The 27561-nt window shown below is 35.3% G+C and overlaps 1 protein-coding gene across 21 annotated transcripts in view; it reads left to right on the top strand.

Annotated features, from left to right (window-relative positions):
• SOX5 (SRY-box transcription factor 5) overlaps window positions 1-27561 on the top strand; it is a 944197-nt gene that overhangs the window by 270986 nt on the left and 645650 nt on the right. For 2 of the 21 annotated variants that reach the window (XM_081058280.1, XM_081058287.1), the window contains exon 5: window positions 18542-18620. The exons of the other annotated variants lie outside the window; for them this stretch is intronic. The gene's annotated coding sequence lies outside the window, so the exon portion shown is untranslated. The remainder of the gene's footprint in view (window positions 1-18541; window positions 18621-27561) is intronic. 21 annotated transcript variants of the gene reach the window in all.

Below are 27561 nucleotides of genomic sequence, written 5' to 3'. Positions count from 1 at the left end.
ACAGAATTCAACAATTCCCTCCCACCTAAACTATTTCTATTCTAAAAGCCAAATCTTACAGACTTACAAGAATAAAAGAAGTATATTTTTAGATGCCTAAAGCCTTTATAACATCAAAATAAATGCAAAAATAGATGAAACACTTGCCTATTAATCCCCTTAACATTTTTTTTTTTGCCCTTTTCCCTTTATTTTGGAGAAATTGTTCCATTTTAATTCACCAAAGCAAATCTTTTCATTCAATGATTGTAAGTTACATGTGCTCAAGGCTACCAATTACCTGTGAAACCAAACACATTCTCTATGTAAAAACTAAGGCAAGTGTAGCGAATAGTAACAGCTACTGTTTTGGCTTTGATACTAGAGGTAAAATTTTCATAGGTCTTTGCCAGTATTCCTGTAAGCCTGGCATTTAGGAAATTAACTTGTTTCATTGTCGTCTTAATTTTACATAGAGCTAATAGAATCGCAATGTTTGTCATAGCCAGTTTTTCCTCTTTGGAACGAGCAAAATTAGACTATTTTCTAGGAAATATGTTCATTTTTATCAGAGTATATAGGAGATATTTCTTTCCCTCTTTCCTCACTGCTGAGATGTGTTCTTGTAATGCTGGCAAAGGCAAAAATGTCTGAGATTTGTAGAACAAAAAACAAATACTAAACTTGTTAGTAAATTAAACAAAAATCTGCACTTTTTTTTTAAAGCAGTATTTCCTTTAATAACTGGGTTTGTGATGTTGAGGTATATTGGGCTGTGATAGCATAGATGCCTTGTTAATTCTTTTTTTGAATATTTGACCATCCCACTTCAGTAAAGACTGGGATGTCTATTAAAGTAGACTGGTACTTTCTCTCAAATTTAGTATTACAGTATAACAGAGACCGTCAGACCAGAAGATACAAGGAAACAAGTGGTAGCTATTTTATTATGTTTTGTCAAATATAGAAAGTGTTTCGTTTTTGGAATTCAAGGAGGTCATCTAAATATTGAGTGAGAGAATAAAACTCCCTTCCATTGTAAGTCACATCTTGGATACATATTTTTAGACTACTGTTGTTCAATGTTAGCATGCTTTTGGCAGTTCATCAGACAAACATGAAAAATTTTATCGGCTCCATAAAAACTATAGGATAAGAATGAACCGTGCTGACTTCCTAAATACCGGGTTTATAAGAATAGTAGCTAAGATTTCTTATCTCTCTTGAAGAAGTTTAGTATGTTTAATTATATAAATTTTAGCAGAAGTAAGTTTTTGTGTTGGTAACAGCTGGCTCATACAGGCTGTTGCTGCTTCCCAAACACTGTATAGTTATCTCTTGAGTATTCCAATACAGAATAATATAGCTGCCAACTCTAGGAAATTTAGTCCTGGATGTTGATCTTTACTGTAATACGTACATGTTAAGTTTAACTAGGAAAAAAACTACAGGAATTATAAAGGACAAATAATCAGGAATCTGATTTTTTTCACATTCTGAATGGAAAAGGTCTTCAGTACAAGAGCCAATGTACAATACTCAGAACTGTGGGCCTGCCTCTACTAAATGCCTTTCAATTAAAATTATTGGGAATGCCCAAGGGAAAGGTAGGGTGTTTCAATTAAACTTACGAGATCTTGGCATACATCCTCTGAATTGGAAATCTATTTGGGTACCTTCTGTGATAATTCTCCATGATATTATTTTGTACCTTTGAATGAATTGCCACCCTAAACAACTAGGCATAATACTTTAAAAGCTAAATTAAAATGGAGTTTTGAAAAATACAGTTGTCCATGTTATTCTTTGTTGAGCTTTTAGAATTCCAAGATGCTTCAGAACTTCAAAGAGAAATGCTGCTGCCTTTAGATTTTTAACAAAACCCTACAATGGCTGAACCTTTCAGCAAATCTGTCAGCTTCTCTGTTTCAGGGACAACTGCAGTGTCATTTTCTACTCCTGCTGGTATTAATGGAAAACCAACCTTTTGACGTGTTTGAGCTGTGTCTCCAAAGTTCTCTATCTCTTGCTCGGGTAATAAAGGTTAGTAATCGCTGGCTGCAGGTGATTTGTGACTTGGCTAAAATCCTTTCCATAATACCTGCTTAGAATAGGTTGGCACAAATACCTATGATGTAAAATATGCTAAGTGAATACATTATATTGAGGAAGAAGCTCTTCATAAATTTTGACATACTTACCATCACAGCCTTTCAACTTCCATTCATGGTACTGGCGGAAATTTTATTCTACTGTACTTCAAACTAGAGGTGGTTTTGAAAATAGGCAGTTCAGATAGATTTCTGAAGTCTTATACTTTGTGATTTATTGTTTCCTAACTCCTGTGATCTTTCATTCATTGAATTTAAAGGCAGTGTTTGGTCATGTTCAAAGTGGAGATATGCCTACTTCTCTATCTTAAGGAGCAGAGTTTCCTTGTGGTCCAAATAGCACAGCATCATTTCCCATTCCTCCATAGGAAATCAACTTGAATAGCAAGGGAAGTAAAGCACTAGTGTCAGAAGTGAGTACCAGAACAAAAGTGATCTCAGAGTATTGAGTGAAATAAAAGACCATTTAATTTGAATTTTTAAGGCTGAGATACTGAGGTTAAATGTACAACTGTGGGATCTGTTTTATTTCAGTGAGGTGGTTTCCAGCTGCAGTGGTTCAGTCTAGGCTGATCCAGGCCCTGTTGGCCTGGTATGTCACCCTACTCTCTGCAATGCCATGTGATTCTGAAGCAACGTATGTGAACATGCCTGGTTGACAGCTGTCAACTGTAAATGGCCATATGTAATGAGGAGTAAAGTTGTTGTCAACTGTCAATAGGCCATATGTAATGATGAGTAAAGTTACAGGCTGCTGTCTGATTAGATGTAAGATTAGAAAAAAGACACAACACTGAAACCTGTCCCTGAAAGGTCTAACGTAGGTATGATTGGGTGTTGGGGGCTTGTATTAGCCATCATTTATGTGCCTGTATTCCTGTTTTGACTCTGTTTTCTCTATAGATATAGAAAATGAATCCTGTTCATCAATACTGACTCTCCTTTGAAAGGGAAAAATCTTATCAACCCTATACATCAAAGGCTAGAACCTGTGAGTGCACAGGGTAATATTCAAATGGGAGGGACTTTAATTTGTAGGGCAACTACAAGCCTATGAAAGACCTCTTTGTATTCACGCTCCCCTCCCCAGCATACAGAAAACATTTCATTCAAGGCTAAGCATTTGCTAAGCACTGTTCTGTCCAGGGTAATGTGATGGGCAAGTATGAAGTTATTTGTTTGGGATAAATACTATTGTCAGTCCAGAGACATGATGGGCCAATACAGTCATACAGCCATTCTTTGACCTCTTTCCTACTGAAGGAACATGCTTTTAACCACCAGTGCCACGAATGCTCGCTATTGTATGTCTTCTCAGCTTTTCTCTGGGCACTGCCTTTCTTCAGTCATTTTAACAAAAAAGATTCTCTTAATAATTTCCTTTGTGACTATCATGCATTCAGCAAAATAAAATATGCTTTAAAACATAAACAAGCTAGAAAGAAAGGCACTGTTCAGAGAGAGAGAGGGAGAGAGAGAGAGAGAGAGAGAGAGAGAGAGAGAGAACAACAAAGAAACTACAGTCAAAAGATGACCATGAAGGAGAGAGCATTAGAATGTGGTCCTAGCAAGGGTAAACAAAAGAAAACAAAATAAAACAAACAAACAAAAAAAAATAGGAACTTCCTATTTCTTTTAACAGAACAAAACGGTAGGTTCCAACTTTTTGTTTCCAAGTCCCTGAAGGCTACAATCTATTTACCTCAGTAATATTGGCTCTCTGATCATGGTGTTTGGAAAAACTACTCTTAAGAATTTTCTCTCTAAAGGCTTATCACTACATGCCAAATTCAAGCGTTCCTCTGCAATCCTCCCATTGAAGTCCCTCAAAATGTGCTTCCAGAAAATTCTGTTTTTGCTGTTTCTCCTTCCCTGAAAAGAGAGGCTCAACACAATTCCTTCTCAATCACTTATTTTCTGACAAGCTCAGTAAAACTTCCAGAATAGTAAGCCCTAGAAAGACTTCTCCCAGACTCTGAACTTGAAGAGACAGTAGGAGAAATGGTTTTATAGAAAATGTCTCTGGCTTTTTTGTTTGTTGAACTGTCATCAGGAGCTCCTTATTGCTTCAGCGTAAAGTCTTAATATACCTGCTTCTCTGGCTCTGCTTCTCAGGCCCCTGTAGAACTTCCTCAGCCTTAGCTTACTCTATGTTTCAACCATTCTGATCTGTCCTTCTATTCCTCAAAAGCCCCCAGCTCTCTCCTACCACTGGGCCTTAACACAAACTCTTTTCTTGCTTTCTAGGATGTTTTTATCCAACCTCACCCTTTCTGAGTAAACTCTTAGTCATTGAATAGATTCTGTTTCCAGCTTAACTTCTTCAAGGAGCTTTGCCTCAGTCTGCAGTCTGGATCCTGTTCCTTATTATGCTTCCTCATATTACATTCCTTTCCACCAAAACTACCTCAGTCTGAAATTACATACTCATCTTTTTGTGATTGGTTGATTAATGCTTATCTCCCTTTCTCAGTGATGAATTTTAAGCAGAGACTAGGCTTTTTATCCCCCTGTTTGGTGTTCCCATCACCACACACAGTGTTTGGCACATAGGAAACACACAGTAAATATTTTTGGTATGAAATGAATGCCCCTCTGTGATATCTCCAAAAATAAATCACTCATGTAGTTGCGGGCTGGTGCATTTCTCTTTTCTTGAGGAATAGGCATGCTTTTGATTATTATTCCTTAAATGTGATCCTCATAGGCCATCATATTTTTCCTTTGAAAAGGATTGGTATAAACCTTATATTTTTTTGTTCCCAGTTGCTAGAGCTTCTCTTAGTTATTTTATTTTATTTTTTTTGATAAGTATTTCATAAATCCTTTTACCTATATATGGTCTTTTTACTTTGTGTTTCATTATAAGCTGTCTCAAAGCTTTTTGGAAGTATTGGAGGTATACAATAATAAATAAGATGCATCAACCTCAGGCAAGTCCATTTCCCTAGAATTATAGCAATGTTGGAATGCTTAATCTTTGTGTAAATATGGCTCAAGAAGAATTTAGTGATTTTTTTTCTTGATTTGTGGAAAACATTTAAAAAAATTTCTCTTACTTTGCACCTGTACTCTATTTCTCTTCCAAGAATATTTAAGCTTTAAGCACTTTCCAATCATTACTTGATTAGCTGCCAACATGTTAATGTTTATAGGATGGAGGAACTGAGGCAAAAAGAGCCAAAATTTCAGAATTAAAAAAAGAAAGTTGATAACATGAGAATGTGTTCTTGGCTCTTAGTCTCTTGCAGTTCACTCAGGTGGTGTAATGCTAGGTTGATAATCACTGGTGTGGAATTACTATTTTAATTTCTTTTGTTTTTTAGTTTGAAACATTGAGTTTCATATGACTGACAATGACCAATATAACCATCGTGAAATATTTTATTTCAAACACTCTTTTAAAAATAATCAGTGTCTCTAAATAATTTGAGAAAATCAATGGAAAAAGTAATATCCAAAAAAAACCCAAAAACTGAAATAAGCAAATTTTTAAATAGTCAAGCTAATGTGGCACCTAAGTAGACATTTTATGAGAGAATATTATTAAAATGTTAGGCTCAAAAAAACTAAAACCAAAACTTTAAATGCATGAACACCAGTTGTGTAATATTGAAAGCACCAATTTCATGGCCAGAGACTGAACTTGGCCCAAATCTGAAATGATCATTTGATGCTAGACAATGATGTTAGAATTTAACACGTAAGCTAATAAACACAAAATAGTTGATGCTTATACAATTCTCCAATGAAACCATTGTTTTTCTTTCATATAAGTACAATGTATCATTTTCTTACAAATTAAAAAAAATGCCTAAAATGTGCATTTTCCTCTCTCTATTTTACTAAGGAGTTTTTTTTCTTGTCTACTTACCTCTTTATCAAATTTTTATTTTGTAGTCATGTAGATCTTTTCCTTAGGTGCTCTGTATTATATTTGTGTTATAGCTCCATTTACATTATTACTTAGCCAAATTTTATTGTTGTTTTTCCTGTTTGGGTTTCAAATCTTGTTAAATATTAGCTAAGTTTCACATCAACCAATTCTAGATGTGGGCCATATAACACACATACAAGGTCTGACAATTACGTTTGCAAACTTGTTGCAACAATGTTGCTAAACTTTTTGATATCAGAGGGATTATTCATTATGAATTTGTACCAACTGGACAAACAGTTAACCAAGTTGACTATTTGGAAGTGTTGAAAAGGCTGCATGAAAAAGTTAGACAACCTGAACTTTTCACCAACAATTCATGGCTCTTGCATCACAACAATGCACCAGCTCACACGGCACTGTCTGTGAGGGAGTTTTTAGCCAGTAAACAAATAACTGTGTTGGAACACCCTCCCTGCTCACCTGACCTGGCCCCCAATGACTTCTTTCTTTACCTGAAGATAAAGGAAATACTGAAAGGAAGACTTTTTGATGACATTCAGGACATCAAGGATAATGTGATGATAGCTGTGATGGCCATTACAGACAGAGTTCCAAAATTGCTTTGAAGGGTGGACTAGGTACTGGCATCAGTGCATCGCTTCCCAAGGGGAGTACTTCGAAAGTGACTGTAGTGAAATTCAATAGTGAGGTATGTGGCACTTTTTCCAGGATGAGTTCACGAATTGTCTGAACTCGTATGTATGTGTACAGACATGCACTCACAGTTATTTCCTCACAACCCCAAGCTGGTTAAGTCCTCATCTCAAAATTTTAATTAAACAAGTGTGTTACCCTATATGCCCATGTGTGTTAAGATGTCCAGGATGTAGAACAAAACCTAAGACCAAGTGATAGGCAGATCGAATTAACTTTTGCAGCTTAATCTCATGCAAATCAAGTTGTCTTATTTGGAAAATCCTTAAGTGTGTTGCCTTTGTTTCTTTCTTTTAAAAAACTGTTTCCTTTTTCCTAGATTCTGTATTCATTAACTAATGCATTAACTCATCCATTAATATTTATTGGGGTCCTATTATTTGCTAGGTACTCCTTTTGGCATGACAATGGTAAGGGGAAAACAACAAAACATAACTAGATCAAAAAACTCTCCCTAACACAAATCATGTTCTTAGTCATCATGGAACTCACAGTCTAGTGATAATAAAAATTAGTGCTAATTAAACAATTACATAAAGCGGTGTAAAATTGTGACTATAATGGATGTTACAAAAGAAGAATAAACATTGATGGGCCCTTTAACAGGAGGATTTGACCTAATCAGGACATTTAGGGAAGGCATCCCTGCAACATCAGTTAGACAACCAGGTGAATAATATACATGATAGAAGTAATGGTAATAGCTAACCTTTAGTGTCAATTTACCTAATCCTCACAAATATAATGAGAGGATGGCACTGTGATTCACCGGTTTGCAGAGGGAAACTAAGCACTGAGAGGATTCCAACCCAGGGATCTGCTCCAGCATCCAAGTGTTTAACCTATCTCTTCTATCTTGCCTACTCAAAGAGTGGTGGTGGGTCGGGGTGGGGGGGTATTCCAGGCACTAGATCTTGCACAGCTATGCATGGGCTCTGGGGTAAAGAGAGGGAGCACAGTAATTAGGGGGGCTGAAAGAAGGTCAGCAGGAATATAAAGATCAAGGCAGAGGAAGCCAGCAGCGTCCAGAGTTGCCTCTATTTGCTTTATGGGCATCTGCAGAGTCTATTACTTGCCATATGTCTCAGACCAACCCCTGGGATGTCACCTTGTTCAGGGTGTAGCACATCTCTCCTGGACTTGATTTAAGGTCTTCCAGCCAAATCAACTCTAAATTATATGAACAACCACATAGACTCCAGGTGAGAGAAGTTCAATACAAGCAGAGTGGGAAAGCTTTCTTTTTCACCCTTCCGCTTCAAATATGGAAAACGATGACTTGGTATAAAACCATGAACCTTTACACCAATTTGCCTGCATTCAGAATTTAAATCTCCCTAACAGGATAGGTGGTCACCTTGATCAGTTTGCAAATTGATAAATGGCTTGAGCTCGGATTAAGGTCAGAACCATTACATAAGGGTTACATAGAATATGTCTGGGAAGAATCATGGTTGGTTTTTCTGGCTGTTTCAAAGTTAAGAATATTTCTAGTCAGGTTGAAGCTCCAAGTATAGTTAAATAGAGAAACTATCATTAGATTAATACAGGGACTTTACTTTCTGGAGTTGTGTAATGGGACTTTCAGTATACTTAGTTATAATAATAATAACAGATATAGTTTAAAAGAACATAATAGCCATATGTACAGTTAATTAAATAATCCTGTTGCTCTTTTGATAGTCACTTAAATCATTCTATAATACTGTTGTTCTATGAGGTAACTTAGAGTTTTTTTAGAATGACTTTATTGAAATATTATATCCAAAAAAATACATAAAGCGTAATACTTACATGGATTGGTTGTATGAAAGGAAGGAGCACTCATAGAATATGAAAAATTAAATTTAACAAATATACGACAAGTGAAAATAATAAAATATAACTTATAGTCCTTTGGAATAACAGCTTTAATTTAAATTCTTTTTCTCTTTGAATTACTAAAAAGCATGTTATTGAACATTTTCTACTTTTAATGCCTTGGTTATAGTTGAAACAAATATAACATAGAAATTACTGTTATTACCTTAAGTTGGAATATTATTTATGTATTCATAATATTCGTAAATACATATTTGACATAAAAACATTAACTCTGAAACAAAAGAAATATTAGAGATTATTTATAAGATGAAATAGAGAACTATAGCTTTGGTTGTTAAAACCTTTATAACATGTCTCTGGTAAATCATGTATTTATCTAAATAATATGTGTTTTATGATATGAAACTGAATGAGCCTAGAGTTCCAAGTTTGCAAGGCTATACATACATTTTCTTAAATATTTATTACTTTTTTCTGATCATAAAAGCAAAACTTGTAAAAAATGTTCAAAGTAGTTCAAAGTAATAGAATTACAAGGGAGAAAGCTAAAGCTTCCACATTCACATTTTCCCAAAGATAACCACGTTAATGTTTGTTTTATATGCTCTTGCTACATATAAAACACTTTTCCCCCCCTTAAAATGGTGTCATAATCTTAATTCCCTGTTGATGGACATTACTCTTGTTTTCCATTATTTACTTTGGCAAATGATGCTACAAAAGACTAATTTTTAATGCCTATATCTTAACACACTGAAGTTATTATTTCGGTAGGATAAATTACTAGAAGTGGAATTGCTGTGCTAAAACATCATGCACATTTAGAATTTTCACACATATTGCCAAATTATCCTCAGAAAGTGTACACATTTCCACTCTCACTACCTGTATGTGAGGCTCTGTTTTCCCCCAGCTATTAGCACTGGCTACGATCTTTTAAAATTGAATCAGTTAGATAGCAAAGTGATATCTCATTGCAGTTTTAATTTGTATTACTCTAATTATTACTATGTTTGGAATAGGATGGTAAAAGAAGAAGAAAGAAACTGTATTTGTATTGCTCAGTGGGAATTAAGATCAGGTTGGTATAGAAAGTTAAAAACGGATCTTTCACGTTAGTCTTATGTAACTTCCAGGGTTTTCAAAATGTCTTCAGTTGTATAAGAACAGCGTGCATGTCAGGACACATACATTGAACCTTTTGCTTCAGTGAAGGAATGAGCAGAACTGTAGCAAAACCTTCTTTATAATGAAATTATTTTAATACTTTTCAGGCAAGAAATTAGTTTCATCAAGAAAATTGATTTAATTTGGAAGAGGCGCAGTATTTATAGCCATAACCAGGTTAAACATTTTTCTCCACTCCTATATCAGAAAATAGCTTCTAACCAGTATATAGCTCCAAATCAATTTGTTCAGTTTAAGGTTTTCAAATTGTATTAATACTCCTCCCATCTTTATAACATTTACTTTTTGTGCAAATTTTTGAAGTTCTTCACATAACTTTACAAAATAGACAAAATAACTTTTGAGGGTCAGCTGAATGGCCCAAAGAAAAATGTGCAGTTGACAATAATTATTTTGGTTCAGAGAGCTGGATAATGACAAATGATTTTAACAAACGCTTTTAGTCTTTTTAATATTATTATTATTATTATTATTATTATTTTTGGTTTCCAAATGCCTAAATTCACTAAAAAATAAAAACTGTATACAGTAAGAAAATTTACTTATTTTTATATTTTTATTTATTTATAAAATTTATTCCCAATGGCTATAATAACAGTCAGAAATTTCAGTAGCTAATTAATTCTCATGAATCATCCAACACTTACTGTATTTTAGCAACACAATTTGAAGGGAAATCCAGAATATTGATACCCTACAAAGGTAAATTTGCTGTCTATCAGGCTTGAATGCTGTAGCTCTCAACTGCACAGTTTTTGAATGGCAGCGTAATGAGCTTGAATATTTCATTGAGACTGAAAGAGAAGAAAAGTTTCCCCAGGTTCTTCTCCAGAGGTACTTTTGGTCATTTGAATGCTGCAAACCAGAAATGAAATTTTGATCCACAGAGCATACCTTGTGTAGCAATAATGAAAATAGAGGATGGTTTTTATTTTTCGTTGAGTTTTATTTTAGATAATCTCTGGATATGAACCTTCGTTCTTATTTAAGAGACTCTCCTGCCATAATCAAGGCCAATAACAGAGAGGTAGATTGTCTTAGTTGTCCTGGATTTTGTTCTTATTTTGAAAAAGTAGTCTGTGTTTTAAATTTTCATTGAAAGAAATGTTAAATCATAAAATAGAAACAAAGAGGCTTTGTAATCAAATCAGGCAAAGCCACTCATAATGTCTACATTAAAATTATTTTAAGTTGTGACCAAATCTGCATTAATTTCAATAGTAGGGAATACCTTGTTTTAGATGTATTGACATATACTGGTATTACACTTTAATTGCAAAATAATATGGCCTAGTTATAAATAAGGAAAATCTTGACTATGATCCTTAAGGTCTTTCCAATAATGGCCAGGTGTGCTTAGGCCTTCTCTACTGTTCTAGATTTATTAAAAACTGAAGGAGGGAATTCAGAGGAAATCTAACCAATCTTTCTATTTTGTGGCACCTCATATAAACCATTACACTTAAGTGACACTCTAGCCATAGAAAAGAGATTCAGTAACCTATTCTCAGTGAATGCTTGAATTATACAGTTTTAAAATCACGGCATTAAGAAAAATCTGTGTAGTAATAAGTATCTCAACTTGAAAATTTATATTGCATGTTAATTTTCAAGGAAAAAATTGAATGACTATATGAAAAGTGATGCAGTCATTATAGATGTTGGTCAATAGTAACACCCACTTGGTGGAATTGCATCATTTGACATGTGAATTTCCTCTGCTTGCCACCAAGGGGAAGGTTTTCTCGAGTGAAATTCTGCTGCCAGTCCTGACAGTCTCGTAATGCATAGACAGACATTAGCTTGGGATGGAAAATGACTTTTTTTTTCTAATGATTTTATTGGAGGGGGAATGGAAAACTAACTTATTACCTAAATAGGAATTTGGCCAGTAAAACAGTAAATTGTCAGGTAAAGAATTTGAATACTTGCACATGTTTAAGGATTTAATTTTATCATCTGGAGATCTTGGCATTTGACTTTGAGAAACAGCATTGCCAAATCACCATACAGTGCATCTTTTTGCAGAAAACTGGTCGTTCTTTTGGGAAATATGGTTTTATAGAATATGTTGCAACCTGACAAAATGAATTATTAGCAATATTGACAAATGAAGAACAGGAAGCACACAGTGGCAAGTAAGGTATCACAGCAGACACATTAGTAAGACACCCCCACCCCCAATTTGGAGCCTAATATCAGCTTCTTTGATCTACCATTAAATAACTGTGACCTCATACCAAAATCAGAATTTTAATTTTAGGCTTATGATTTGGCTATATCTTACAAATAATTAAAGAAAAAGAAAACACTTTGAATAAACTAGAATGAATTTCTGACAGTTAAATATGAATACAACCACTACTTGGAGTTTTTATTTTTTAAAAATGGGTAGTCAAGCAGTAAATAGGATTTCAGTATGTCACATTTAAGGATCTCTTTATATAGTGCCATAACTTTATGTATATAAAAAGATACATACATTTTGCTAAAATTAGCATAAGGCCTCATATCTGGGGCTACGTATTCCCTCTGTGGCAATGCAGTTTTATTCATTATGTCTTCTACTCCCTTATCAGCCATATATACTTAGGACATTGGCAGTTTTATTCTTTATTTCTTCGATACCCTTATCAAACATATATACTTAGGAAATTGGCTGGAAAAGGAATTGTCAAGTTAAATCTCCTTTTTAAATAAAAGTTTCAAAATGGCATCAAAATAATTGCAGAAATGTCTTTAGACAGTTAGAACCATTTACTGGCTCACAAATGAGACTTTTCCTTGTAGAAAACTTTGTTTTCTTTAACCACTGAATCCCATTTTCTCTTCCGAGTATAAACTGGCAGATTAGACATTTCCAAGGGCTTGTTCAGTGTGAAGTTTTTCAGGTGATTTCAGTTTAATGCAACCAGATAATTGTAGCTCCAGGGCTTAGTGAAGCTGTAAAGCTGCTAATCCAGACAATATTACCTGGTCACATGTTGTGCTTATAGGAGACACCTCTGCCTTTAATGGTCTCTCGCCATGCTGGCGATTTCTAGTTTTAGAAGTCCTATAAAAATGAGGCACACCAGACCAAGATTAAATCTGGAAAAATATCAGAATATGCAGTTTGGGGCAACAATGTAATAAAATCTTAAATCTTTTGCCCAAGATAAAATTTGATATTTTTGTGGCATGAGTTTCTGTTTTATCATCTTATCATCTCTAAAAAAATTGAGCACTGAATTTGAAAACGATGTCTTTTGTTGTTGTTTAAATGAGCCACTGCCAAAGCTGCCATAACTCTAGGCATTTATAAATAGTTTACCCGATTAGTGCAGTTATTATTTGGTAGGTTTCTCCCTTTTAGTGGAGTGCAATAATTCACTTTCCATATTTATTCCACTCAAAACCTCTTCGGAACAGCAATTGTAATGCAATATTGAATAATGATAATGTTCGGATTCTGAAGGTTGTTACCTTTTTCTCTCACCCTGACCAAAATTTGGTAGTTCTATTGTAGTTGGCATATAAACAGATGCTTGTAAATAAAAGGCAAATCTATTCATTTGTCAAACCTTTGTGAGCTCCTGTAGTCCACACACTAATGAACAATTGGAAAATGAAACATCATCGGGGAGAGGCAGTTAATATGTGATTAAGCCTTTTTATTCTAACGTTGAATGTTAGATGGGCAGAAGTCCTGCTGTAGAGTATTTTCATATGGGATGTACAAATGGGTATTAGAGTTCTATTGTATCTAAGGCTAGTTTCAGGATTTGGACAATGCGAGATGTAGGATGGAAAAGGACAAAAAAGAAGATAGAATTTGAGAGCTCAGGCATGGGGGTTTGTGTAGCATAAAAAGTCACATCCCAGCAGTAAGACTACTCTGTAAAGTTCCTAGCACAGAGCGTAGCTCCCTGTAGATGCAGCTTTTATTTTGGCCATTGTCTCTTTCTTTGCCCTATGTCTCCCTTTGATCTCTTCCTCCCTGCCTCCTTCTGACTCTGTGCTGTGTATCATGGGAGTGAAGGTTGTATATTTTACTTTTGTAGGGTTCGCATCTGTCATCCCTTCTTCCCATAACTTTATGTTGTCCCCCAAAAATAATGTGTTGGTGTCATGGCTATTAATTATATTTAATCTGTTATCCTAGAAGGACTCTAACCATAAGAAAATGGACAGTTTCCACTTATCTTTATTCCCTGTACCTTGGATTACATACAGGGAGAGTTGTTCCTCTTCAGCTGAGGCAGTCAGCTCAACACAAGGAGAGTTGTTTTGCTTCTTAGTTGTTATGACCCAAACGGATCCTCTCTAGGCTGTGGAGAGGAAGGGCCAGGGATACCTAGAAGCTGTGCTGGCCATTCCATTCTTTTTCCTACCTTGGTCATTTTTCTTCAGTGTCTCAAAAGCTGCCACTGTCCTCAGTGGTGAATACATGTGCATACATGGTAGCACTGTCCCAAAAGAGGGAACTCCCAGAGGTGGGCATAGTGGTGGGAGAGGGGACGTAAAGAGGGAAAAGAAAGTAAGAAAGAAGAGGGAAACCCTCCTTCATTTTAAACATGTAGGGATATCCCATATGTTTCATTTAAAAATGTATAGTTACGTTGACTTTTTTATCCTAAATGACAATTAGGATGAAGTTATTTTGGATATACTGTGGTAACCATTAGAATCTGAACTGATTATTTTAATAAAATATGAACAAGTTTAAATTTACCTAAGACATATAATTTCACTTTGACATATTGATAACTTATGAGACGGTCATCATCTATGCTTGATGCTCTGGAGAATTGGTTGAAAATATCAGGCATACTTACCCCAAACTGACTTTTGTAAACCAGCTGTGTAAAGAAGATTTTTACACATGAAATAGGACATTTAATGAGATAATAAATGAGTTTTAAATACATTATTCATGTTTCCAAAAAATCAACTTGATTATTTCAAATATTTAATAATTGTTACTTATTACTCTTTTTCTTAATTGTTGGTTTGCCTTTTTTTTTTAATGTTTAAGAAAGATTTCCAGATTTAGAGTTTAAATTATTCAAATTTCAGGTAAGTTTGAAAGAAATTACAAAATGAACTTAGACTTGAAATTGTTAGAATGTTTGCTTGCAGTGTCCAATATTCTACATACATGGGTTAACCTTGCTTTATCGATGACTTTGGTATTCACCAAATAAAGTTCAGTTAATCAATTAAGATTTGTTTGTTTCCACATCATAGTAACTTCGCTAACTTCTTTTTTTTAAATTGTAGAATATTGGAGTATCACAGTGCCTCAAATATTGGATAGGTAGGACCCAGAGCAGCTCTGGGAACCCTGTCTCAGGTAGGGTTAATAGACACTCCCCCTTTTTTCTTCCCCAAGGCTTCCACTGAAGTGGTTCGCTACCCTAACTTCCACTGGCACTGGAGGCCTGAAATTAAAACATTTATTCAGACCCAAGAACATGCTAAATTCAGACTACACAAAAGCTACCAGGAGTTATATACTCTGAAGTTGCTGCACCATTTTCTGCAGAAAATAAACAATTCTTGGCAGCCATCTCATTTTGCAACAGACATTTTCTTCTCTAATGAATCAGAGACTTTGGCAAAGTTCCTTGATCCTCTTCCCAAGTGATGCCCAGTTTTAAGCTTCGAAGGACTCACTGAGCATTCCAGATCTGCATTATATTTCTGAGTTGTAGATACTGACCTATTTTTTGGTGGAGTTTGATCTTCCACTGAACTCCCCAATGTGTTGATCACTTTCACCTGCTTTAATGCCCTCATGGCACTCTACTTGAATAATTACAAAAATACCAGCTCAATCCTTATGGTGAGAGGCTGAACACTTACAAACAAGAAATGGTGTCTGGTCAAATGTCTCTTATTGCCCATCCACTGCTTTGCAGACTTATCCGACTCTGCCTCCTGCTTATATTTTCCTGATTTCCACTACTATATACTCCCCTGATTTCTACTACTGCCTGTCAGATCCTTCTAATTAGAAGATAAAGGAAACTATAACCAAATAGCCCTGTGCCCATAGATCAGGAAAAGACTCACTGAGGTGGTGGCCGCTGCAGTGAATGAGCTCGGAGGTCTCTGTGCAGGTGCCCTGAGCCCCATTCATCCCTGCTAGCCTGCAGCAGTCTGCAGCTTTAAAAATTTTCCTACGGACATTCTAAATTTTATATTGATTTCTCAAATTCATAGATGGTAATGCTCTTATCACGAAGTTAATACATTTTATGTGTACGCCGATTGAGTCACACATTGGGTTATAACACCCAACAGTGTTCCTGAGCACTAAGTATACAGATCAACAGAGTATGAGAGGAAAGGCACAGATCCTATCTGATTGCAGTTATTTCTTTATTGGTCCTAGAACGGATCTTGCCAAGTCATCTGTTAGTTACAGTTTCATCATTTTTGACTAATTAAAGAACAGTCTTTTATATAAGTAATCTTACTTAAAAATTCAATTGTATTAATCTTGAATACCTTAAATAGCGAAATTTGTCTATTGAAACTTAGACAGAGATGAGAATTATGCATCATTTATGTTTAAAATTACGAGTCAAAATCTCAAGTTATAATTAAATCCATAAAAAAGTAAGCACGTATAATTAAAGGTACTCTCTTGAACAATCTGCCCTTCCTCATCCAGGTCTTGTTTATCAGATTCATTTGGCTACAATAACTCTGTTACTCAGGGGCACATTTTAACTCCGTTTTTTTTTTTTTTTCAAGATATTATCAATCTTGTATTAATAAAATATAAATTAATACAAGGTTTCTGTTATTTTGTTTTATGTGTTTTTCATTTGTTTGTTGGTTCTTTAGTTTGGCATAAACCATCTATGGTTGTATGGTCCTAAGCTTGAAAAAAATGTTTCCCAATTCCATGGCAGAATAATACTCCTATAGCAAATCAGAATGATGAAGAGCCATTCTGAAGGCCTCAGAGACTGAGACAATGCCGTGGAGGAAAAAAAATAAATAAGAGAAAACAAAAAATAAAACATACAAAAAACAGTGCAAGTACTGCAATCATAATAGATTGATCCCATGTAGTGTAGTACAGGGTTTCTTATCTTCAGCACTGTTGACATTTTGGGCTGGATAATTCCTTTTTATATGGGAAAGGCGTTGTTCTGTGCATTTTAGGATGTTTGGAAGCAATCTTGGCTTCTATCCACTAGATGCCAGTAGCACCTCCCCCACTTTCTCCAGAACTGACACAAACAAAGGTTCCTTGGGGGACAAAATCAACCCCTACTGAGGTCCACTGATGTAACATTTAACAACTGTAAAAATCTTGAGAATCCTTCAAAGTATAATTGTAATATTTCTTATTATAGCTCTAGGCTATCAAAACATTTCTCTTTAGTTCTCTGTCTTTAAAATGGCAGGCAAATATGTGATATATTTTTAAAAACTCTCTGTTCTAATGATTATAAGTTTTAAAAAAAATGGTATTGCTTATCTGGTAAACATCAGTGATTCAGGAATCCAGATAAAAGAATCCTTTATATTTCTGTGATGCTGGAAAAATAAATTATTGAGTATCATTACTTTGTGAAATACTTGCCTGCTTAGTTATGCAGTCGAATATTGTAGGTCCTCTTGCATGAGCCCTTAAACCGTTACTAAAATTATCCTCTGTTTCCTGAGCACACATTATAGGACAGTAGCACACATTATAGGACAGTAGGTGGAAATAGCCCTGCCACAACAGGAAGTATGACGAAGTTGCCCTCGGAGTCCAGGTTTAGATTTGGACAGCCAAAATTGGATATGAATCAAGAGCCCATGAAACAAAGAAAGTTTCCCTAAGGGTTATTCTTGATCATGTGGAAAGCAAGTTGTATCTTCCCTTTATTCTTTTGAGTGTATTGCCCTAAATAAAAATCCCAACGGAAACTCTAATCTTTGATCTGTTCATAATTGAACATATTGAAAAAGATTCCTTATATTCTCCAGCTTGTTTTCCTAGGTATCTATTTTAAAAATTTATCCAGTTATTTAATCCCAAATATGGACCTTTCTGTACTGGCTACACCTATATCCAAATGGGATCAAATATTAGGTTGATGCAAAAGTAATTGCATTTTTTGCAATTATTTTTAACCTTTTAAATCGCAATTACTTTTGCACCAACTAATAGCATGGTTGATAGTTCCATCTACTACATTTTAATTTTATTATCTCAAATTCCCCAACTAGGTGATCCCTTCAGGTAAACCAGTTGTAGAAGGATAACTATGTGGGGCATTGGTTTCCTGTCCACAGCTATCTCAGATTAAAGTTACCTTATGCAATGAGAAACAAACAAGTAAACAAAAACTTTGGATTTTGCATTGCCAACTTAAATTTAACTTTTTCCCTTTACCACATTTTTGCTTTTATTCTTTGATCCCCTAGTTTCGTAATTTGTACCTGCATTCTCTTAACCCAATTTTAATATGTGATATTAGTCTCTATTTCTGTGATGCACCTTTTGTATATTAATTTTCCTCATAATTTTTATTTTCATAATTGTATACAATTTTTAAATGTTATCAGTTTTACTTTTGATTAAAATCTTTGCTGTATTTTATGTATTTTTGTTGTAGTTCACATATAGGTTAGAATATTCTATATTTTTTTTATTCTTATCCCATATTCTTTGTATTTATTTTAAATGTTACTCATTTACTCATTTCTTTTATGTGAATATTAGCTTGTGTTTTTGTATTGGTTTTCACATTTTTGTCCTTATTAAATAAGCCTATGCATAAGAGGAACAACTATAAAATCTATGTTCGGAGAAAAAAGTTTCTGAATATTTTTCTCCTCCAATCCCCTACAGCCTACTCTAAAGTCTCAAGTGTCAAAAACTCAACTACAGGAGCCAGACAGAACTTGTGAAAACTGTGGTGAACCCAAGAGTATGTATCACTATCATGTGGGCAGCTTCCATGTAGTAGATTGCTATCATGTGCAAGATGGGCATAGCATTGCCAGATGTCCAAGTTTTTGAAAGGTGTCAGAAATATGGATTCTCTTAACTTCTAAATACTGGAAAAATACTTTTAAAAAAATGTTAATACTACATAGGTCAAACAGAACACAAGACAGTGGTATTCAGCTACTTTTCAAAGCTATTGCAGGGGCCATTAATGCCAGGTGATATTGCTGGCCAACAAATAATTCATTAAATCTCTCTTATCAAGTCATTCTTAGTATCAAAAATCAGAAATATTGAGCCTGCCTTTCCATCCTAGTGCACTTCTGTAGCAATTGTAATCTCAATAGTCAGGATTTTCCCCTCTTTTATAACAGATTTGTATTCTAGTTTTCATTGCTTGAATCCTGAAGATACTACGTAAATATTGTTTGATTTCTCTTTGTGTTAAGATATTGCCTTTATGTCTTTACTGCCAATGTGTGTGGGTCCTATTGTATTTATTTTGATTTTAATACTATCTATAGAATTCTTGGTAAATGTAAAGGACATTTCTAGAATAATCCTCAAATTATTTTAAGGACAGGAAGATTAGAAAAAGGTATTAAAATTTAGAGATTATTACATAAACAGGACATTGCATGAATAGAAAGATGAGAATTATTAAGTGAAGTAGAAGTTAGGTTAGGTATTGCTCTCTTTGGAGAAATAAAGTTATTTTGCTTATATCATGGTCATTAGGAAAAAAAAAAAAACATAAGATGAATGGAAGGCAAGATGAAGTTGACTGGAACGGATTATAGAAAGTGATTATTTTGGACCCAGCACTCTTCTAGGAACATACAGGACAGTCAAATTGAAAGTAAATTGATGGTTTTTTGAAAACTTTGACCTGTGGTATATCATTCGACACTTTAAACAAGACTGTGGAAGTAATCAGGAGAATTATTATCCCCATGGAAACTGATACCAAAGAGAATAAATAATGTTTCCTAAGACATCAGTTAGTTCTTAGATGTTAGAAATCTAACTTTAGATTCTCAGTAACTGACAATGTGTCTTTTACTTTAAGGTTGAGATTTTGTTTTTAAATACTGGTTAGAATGTACAAACAGGTAATGCTACACCTCTAACATGCACTACCTTTTGATTATATAGTTTTATCAGTTGGCTGAACTATATGCTTAAGAGTTTTTCCCTAGAGTTGAGTTTGTGGTTGAGCTTCTTAATGCTAAACGCTTCATATTTTAAAAAGTGAGAAGCAAGTGAAGCACTCACAGAACAATCCTGGGGGATATTCTTGTTTCATCCATTTACAGAGTTCCCACTGATTGTCTTAAACATGTGATTTGAAAACAGAGGAGTAAGCCTTGTCACTGAGCTTTAAAAAGAAAATAATACTCGTGTGGCCATTTCAATTGAAATTTGAAGAGAGGGAGCAGAGCCATCAGCCCTTCTAAATAACAGCTCCCTTTATCCTCCTAGTCCATCTCAAAGTAAGAACTTCAGCCTGAAGCTGAGAGAGCCAAGGTTTCCTCTATGTGATCTTTCCTGGTGTTCTTGTTCTCTTAATCCCATAGAAGCCTTGCACTTTAGGTATATGGAAAAGCTCCGGATCTGAATTCTGCAGAAATACAGAATGCAAAATGAAGAGGAGGTCCTTTAGTAGTCAGGTTTTGTTACTCAATGGTTTGCTGAATTTTTAGTATCATTTTTTAAATTTTTTATTTAGATCTTGTAAAGAAATGGGAAAACACAACAAGTCAATACGGCTGTGTGGTTTTGCTATTGACAAAATATATTTGTATAGATGTATGGAAGTTATCAGGAGAGCTCTGAAAATTGCAAAAGTTGAGCTCTGTGTCAAGGCACAGTTCCTGATTTTCTTTTTTTCTTTTCTTTTCTTTTTTTACTGTGATTGAGCACTGATCTAAGTGGCTGTATTACTCCTGGGTCAGTATTGCTTTGTTTTCTTTTGTTTTCATCATCGTCCAATTGGAACCCTGATTTTAAGAGTGAAAATTCAGTCCAACAATTTGTCCTGTTTCACTGATTCCATCCTGGTCTCTCCTTCCTTGTGTCCCTCTCTCCCCAGTGTGACGCACTTTTCTTGGGAGTAAACAGTGGATGTTACATATTTTAACTCTGGGCTCTGGTACAGTGTGTTTGGGTGTGCTCTCTGTGCCATTCCCTGGCAGTCATAAATTAATTAAAAGTAGACAGGATTCTCAGGAAAAGAAAGTTGTCCCTTATTCTCCCCCTCTCCTCTTTCTTTCTGTTTCTGTGGGTAAATAGCTAGTTCCTTTGTCCCTGGCTGCACTATTTCATTTCCACCATCATTGTCCTCATTGTTCTCTGAAACAGGAGGGGTCTGGGCCAGGAGCAGCAAGGTCTCCGCTAATGACGGGAAGTCTTTAAAGTTTGCGCTGCATTTCATCTTCTCTGTGGGAGTTTTAGGACGTATCCAGTGTTTGATCCCCACCGTGCAACTTTGCTTCTAGTTAATTAACAGATCCCCCATTACACACTCTCATCGAGAAGCACATGGGAGGCCTATTGGGAGGTAATTCAAGGCCAATCTGAGTGATGGCAGGAATTAGAGAAATCGGTTGTTTCAGGGCTAATGTTCAGCAAATAAAGATGTCCCATTTTAGAGAACTCATTTGAAATTTTTGATTTTTTTTATAATAAAAAAATAAGATAAGGAAATTATTTTGTCCTTATAACCTTACCCTGACTATTCAGGGCAGTTTGAACTTAGAACTCTTTATAACCGCCTGGAACTAAAATAAAAAAGGAATAAAAGAAAGACAGGCAATATTATGAGATGTAGCCATGCTAACAAGAATTTTGGTCTCCCTTTTATTGCTAGCAGTCTCTTTCCTGCCCAGCCTATTAGCCAGGTCACAACTGTCCATAGCAACTTTTCCAGGGCCCATGAGGCAGAAAGCTGGCAGGGGCATCTCAGTAGTAGTTCATTTTTATAGCCAAGGCTAAATCATACTCTGTTCTTATGTTGTTGCTTTTGTTCCAAGGGTGTCAAAGTGATTTACAAATAATAAATAATATGTTCAGTATTAGGATCCTTTCCCCTTCTAGCCTCTTTCCAAATGAATGTTGCAAAATAGAAACAAACTTGCCTAAAGTTAGACATTGGCATAGGAGGGCCAGAAACAGAGCCCTGGTGTTTCAATGACTCTGGGGTCCCAGACCACAGGTAGCCCAGGTTTGGATGGCATTTGAGAGGTGCATGCTTTGTTCAATTTCTTATCCTTCTACAGTTTCTCCAGCCCTATAAGCAATGACCCCCTTTATCTAATGAATTAGGAGCTACCCCTGCCTTGCAATTCTCAGTTCGACACTTGGCAATGAGAATCAAACCGGGGCTATTTAGTGCAGCAGTAAATGGCCCGCCACATTAGCCCCCTGGCATGCTAAGCTATTAGGTTGTTTTACTGTTGTTAAAGTTACATTTGTTAGGTGGAGTTGCTGCCCTTCCACACAAACTCAGCAGTGCCTGATATTGGTGGGCTAAACATGGGCCATCCAGCACGTGGAGTAAACGCAGGCCATGTAGGACCCCAATGGTTGGGCAGTGTGGCTGTGCTCCAGATAAGAAGCATTCTTCTGTCTGAAAAAGCAGGAGCATGGATTATTATGATTTAAAAAGAAAGAAAGAAAAGGAGATCACTGGACAATCATGGTTTTCATACTTTGCTGTGACTAAACTAATTATGTGGGCTCAATTAACCATTAATTTATAGCAGTTCTTAAATGACTAATTGTCATTTGACTAACTGTCACAGTGCCATACAGAAGGAAGGCCAGGGGTGAGAGACACTGAATGTGCTGCTGTGGCCCTCCACAGACCAGCCACCAGCGCTGTACACGCAAGGGAGCGGGGCAGAATCCTCGGAAATGGAAAGATTAACATGGAAATGAAGGAGAGATATTCAGTGGTGTGTGTGAATGTGAGTGTGTGTGTGTGTGTGTGTGTGTGTGTGTGTGTGTGAGAGAGAGAGAGAGAGAGAGAGAGAGAGAGAGAGAGAGAGAGAGAGAGAGAGAGAGAGAGAGAGAATATTTCTGCAAAGAAAGGAAAATGCCAGTACTATATAGCTTCATGCAGCCAGCTTGCAGGGTTGAATTGGCATTTGGTAGCTTGGTAGCGGCTGCCAGTGTGTGTGGTGGGAGAAGAGGGAATAGACAACAAGAAAAACACATAGAGCTTAAAAAAAGATGTAAAATGATTCACTTCATGCCATATGGACAAAAATGTTGTCACAAAAATAAGGCCAAAAAATAGTGCCAGGTTAGACTTTTAGTTCAAAAACATATGTATAATCATCCCCATGAACATGAATTTTAATTAGTATTTTGATAGAGAGAAACCAGATATTTTTTTAACCTGCTCTGTTCTTGTTTTCTGTTCCTCTCCCAGTTTTAGCCTCCATTAAACATTCATATACTGTATGTTTTGTGTCTGTATGAGGAAAATGCCTTATCCCTGGATTGGTGGGAATGCAAACATCTTGGTTTTCTGTGGCATACAAAATATCTTCCCAGTGGAGCTTGCAAGCAGAAACGTTATCACTGGGAAATCTAGAGCTCACTCTGAGCCCCAAGCACACCAGGAAGGAAGGAAGCCATATGCCTTTTTCCTTTGTCAATGGAGGCATCTGCACCCATTTGGTTCCCCAGATCTACCCTTCACACCCATCCACATCTCATCTCTCTGGGATGCCTTTTAAAAATTAAATACTGTTATATATATATATACACACATATATATAAAATATATTTATATTAAATATATGACATATTTATATTAACTATATAATGTATTGTATATAATATATTTATATTAAATATATATGTATTTATATTAAATATATATTAAATATATATATACATATACACACCACACACACACACACACACAATACACACACACACACAATGCTATGTGACAGGGCAGTTTTAGAGAAAATTTGATAATACTGTGACTCCAGAAACTTTGAAAAATGGAACTTGTAACTTATTGATAAATAAATGTAATAAATGCTCACATTTTGTTTGTTACACTCCACCTGCTTCTAGAAAGATTTGAGATGACAGTACTCACCCGAAGGTACTGTGCTAAATCACCTTCCCTTAGCAAAGCCCTTTCCCATCTTAAATGAGGTGCTTCAGTTAATGCCCTCCATGTGATAATGAGATGATGATAAAACAAAATGCATACATTAGCAATGATTTTGCTGCTTAGGGGGGTATCTGCACCCTGCTTTCTTTTTTATCTCTAGAGTAATGCTGGTGAATCATATGTGAATTAAAAATGATCCAAGCGAATGAAAAACCTGGTATTTAAAATCAATCAAATCTTGGTGAAAAGTATTAACCTGCTTTATATTCTTTATTGGAATTCCCGAGCTTTCTTTGCAGCATTAGCTGTGCTTCAGTCTATTCCAAGAGCAAAGGTAAAATCAACAATAGTCTTAGCAAAGGTAAATTTTACATCCCTCTTGGAGATTCTCAGGGATTTCTCAGACTTTTATTTTTCAGCAAGCACTAACAGAACCATTCCTTTTTTTCTTGCCTCATACCTTTCACCCCGAGGGACCTCAGTACATCTCTTGGTCCTGGCAGTTTTCTCTGGGCTTCTTGTCTAACATATACTCTTCCATAAAGACACAGTCATTATAACAGCTATGACAACAGAAGGGAACATGTTATTGGAGTGACCTCAAGCCACAAAATGAAATCCATGCCCATCCATTACATTGGGACTGCAATAGAAATGGTCTTGGCATTATCTATAGGTTGCCTCATTTTTGGAAGAGTGGAAAATGCTAAATACATCTGCCTGCCTTCAGATCTCTAACTCAGGCTTATACTTCCTGGAAACTATTCCCAAGCTTTTGTGTCAGGTTTCTGTTGGATCCAGTAGATCCATTCATTTATTTACTCAGTCCATCACTATTATCAAGCTCCTAATATGAGTTCTAAATTTAAGGAAAGGGTTGCTCCTTGCTGCAAAGATGTTTGTGTATAGGAGAATATTTTCTGGCTTTTATGTTATTAGGATTTCTAATGGGTTTAGATTACTTTCGGGTTTCAAAGTCCTGCGAAATGAAGAAAAATTTAGAAACGTTCTAAAACACATTTTCTTTCCCTTTATATCTACCAAGATTGTTCCAATTACTTTATTCACGGAGATCTATATTCAAGACTAAGAGTCAAACTGAGCTCTGATGAAAGCATCAAAGGTAATTCAGGTTTCCCAGTCTTACTCTTCTCTCCTATCAGAAATGTGGAGGCAGGTGACACCATCTAAAGTAGACTAAGGCATACTCCTTACCCAGTAGGGGTTTTCTGAGAAAACTATGAGGATTATTAAAAAAATCCATGTAGGTTATTAATTGTAACATTATTTACAATTGTCAAATATTAGTAATAATCTAAATTTCCATCCATAAAAGACCTATTGAATAAATTGAAGTATGCCCATACACTGAAATATCATACAGTTATAAAAAAATAATGAGGAGATCTCTAGGCACTAATATGGAGACATTTTCAAGGTACCTTTTATATTAAAATTTTAAAAATCTTGAAATAGTATAGACAGTATACTATTTTTTACCAAAGAAAGAAGGGTAAATAAGAATAAATACATATATTTGCTTATTTTATCCTGAAGGATAAGCTAGAATTAATGAAAATAATTACATATAATATGTGGATGGAACTGAATAGAAGGGATATGGATGGAAGTAAGCTTCTTCAGAGTTACCTTTATATATAGTTTTGACTTTTGGACCATAAAATTATCATATTTAAAAATAAAATTTAATCAATAAGGATAGACACATACCTGTGATATTAGATACTAGCATTGATGGAAAGCTGAATGGTAATCATCATTGATGATACTTCAGACAAATATTCTACTAAAGAATAAAGAGGAAGTGAAGGGGGGATGCTGTTAAAAGTTTTATGCCTACTGAATTGTATGTATCACTGGAAATTTCACATTAAATTTAATCGTTAAATTTTATTTTTATTTAATTCCTACAGCTAACAAGTATCCCTTCTCCCTGTCTCATGTTACTCCTTTGACAAGAGAAGAGAATAAATGAAATTCTTAATAGTTGTCTCTACTTTGGCTATAATTTGAGTCAATAATGTGATTTCATATCATATATTTGGGGGACAGGAGGGATACAGAATCAGTGCATATTCTTTGCCAGTTTCTAAAGTCATTATAATTATCAAGAACCATAACACGTTATAGGAAGTGTTACTTGCATCCTGAGCCATATTGTTGTTGTTTTTTAATTTTTATTTACCACATAAACAATGTTAATAATGTACCATTTTCTACTAATATGTAATAAGCTCCCGGAGAGTATAACATACTTTTGGAATTAACTCTTTTGGAGGCATGAAAGTAGTAATCATTAAAATTATTTTAAGAAAATGAAATATGACTATGGAAAGCAAAATTTAAAAAGGTCTGATAATTGTTATTAAATGAATGGTATTTCCAGTGGCCCAAAGTATTAAAAGTTTTAACCATTTTCCTAGCTTCTGCCCTGAATGACTCTGATTCAGCACATTCATGTAACTCTTTTGTAAAACAAAGATATGAAGATGTGTATTATTTAAAAATTGATTTGTATTGGGCCTACTTTAGGCATTTAAAAAAAAAAATTTTAGCAAAGAAACCCTGATTTTGGTGATGGTAAGGTACAGCCACAGATTCATGTTCTCAACTTTTGGTCCGGATGTTGCCATTCACCTGAAGGAAGCAGAGGAAGGGGGGCATGTGTGTGTAAATCATGAAGTTCACTTTCCTTATCTGTGTAGAGTTTGTGTTCAATTTAACAAAAATGTATTGACACTTTAGTAATTCCTTTTACCCAATGACCGTCTAATTAAATAGGCAAAATTTTATAAAATTTCACACCATGAAAGCAGTCTGAGAACTAAACACACTGAGTAGATAGAAAATAAGAGCGAGGTATGGAGTGAGCTAAGCTCTCTGTAAGGCAAATGAAGGGAATTTACTAAGTCTAAATAGCCTGTGTTAGGGTACGTTTTTAGTTATGAGGTAAGTCAATGATCACAATATTAAAGAAAGTTGTACCATTGCACATGTCAGTGCTTTTCATCATGCAGTGACATAGTGAAAAAAATAATGAAGTGGAAACGTCAGTTCCCCATATCAAAAGCTGTGAAATATATGTCCTCCCAGCCAAAGAAGGCAAGATATGGAATTTTTTTTAAAAATGTGGATATATAGAATAAATATGCAACCCTCTTGATAATGTTGGCTGATGAAATGAAATTCACCAACTGTAATTCTGGCACAGAGAGACACACATAGTGCCTGCGTACACACACACACATACACACACACACACACAGACCCTCAGCACATCCTTAATCATTTGCTATCTTATTTACATTTCATTTGCTACAGCAAATTCTATCATTTGAACTTTAAAAAAATGTATTTCAATATTACTTAGGAAAAAATAGGAAATAATGTGATTGGCTTTCAAATAGCTTATTACCATTCAAATACTTTCAAGATAAATTATATTAAAAGAACCCCACCCTGTTTTAGCTTCTGAAACATTCTAAATGGAGACTTAGCTCTAAGTAATCCAAATTGCTTTAGTTGTGCAGAGCAGCATTAAAAGCCTTGTCCACTAATTGAGTGAAGCGGCACTCCTGAAGCACCCGTGTCCCCTCATTAGATGATCTTGCAGGCACTGTTTGACATCCTGGGTTTCCGGGCTCAATCTAACAGTACCGCTGGCTCAAATTAATGGTAATTCATTATGACACACTCTGTCCTTCCAGGGAAACAGCAATGTGGAACCCATGGGGCATTTGCCACTGGTCCCTCTTGATCACAT

Source organism: Rhinolophus hipposideros, assembly GCF_964194185.1.
Source record: "Rhinolophus hipposideros genome assembly, chromosome: 9".
Classification (NCBI taxonomy): domain Eukaryota; kingdom Metazoa; phylum Chordata; class Mammalia; order Chiroptera; family Rhinolophidae; genus Rhinolophus; species Rhinolophus hipposideros.
The sequence above is the reverse complement of the archived record's forward strand: the minus strand, read 5'-3'. Positions and strand labels throughout refer to the sequence as shown.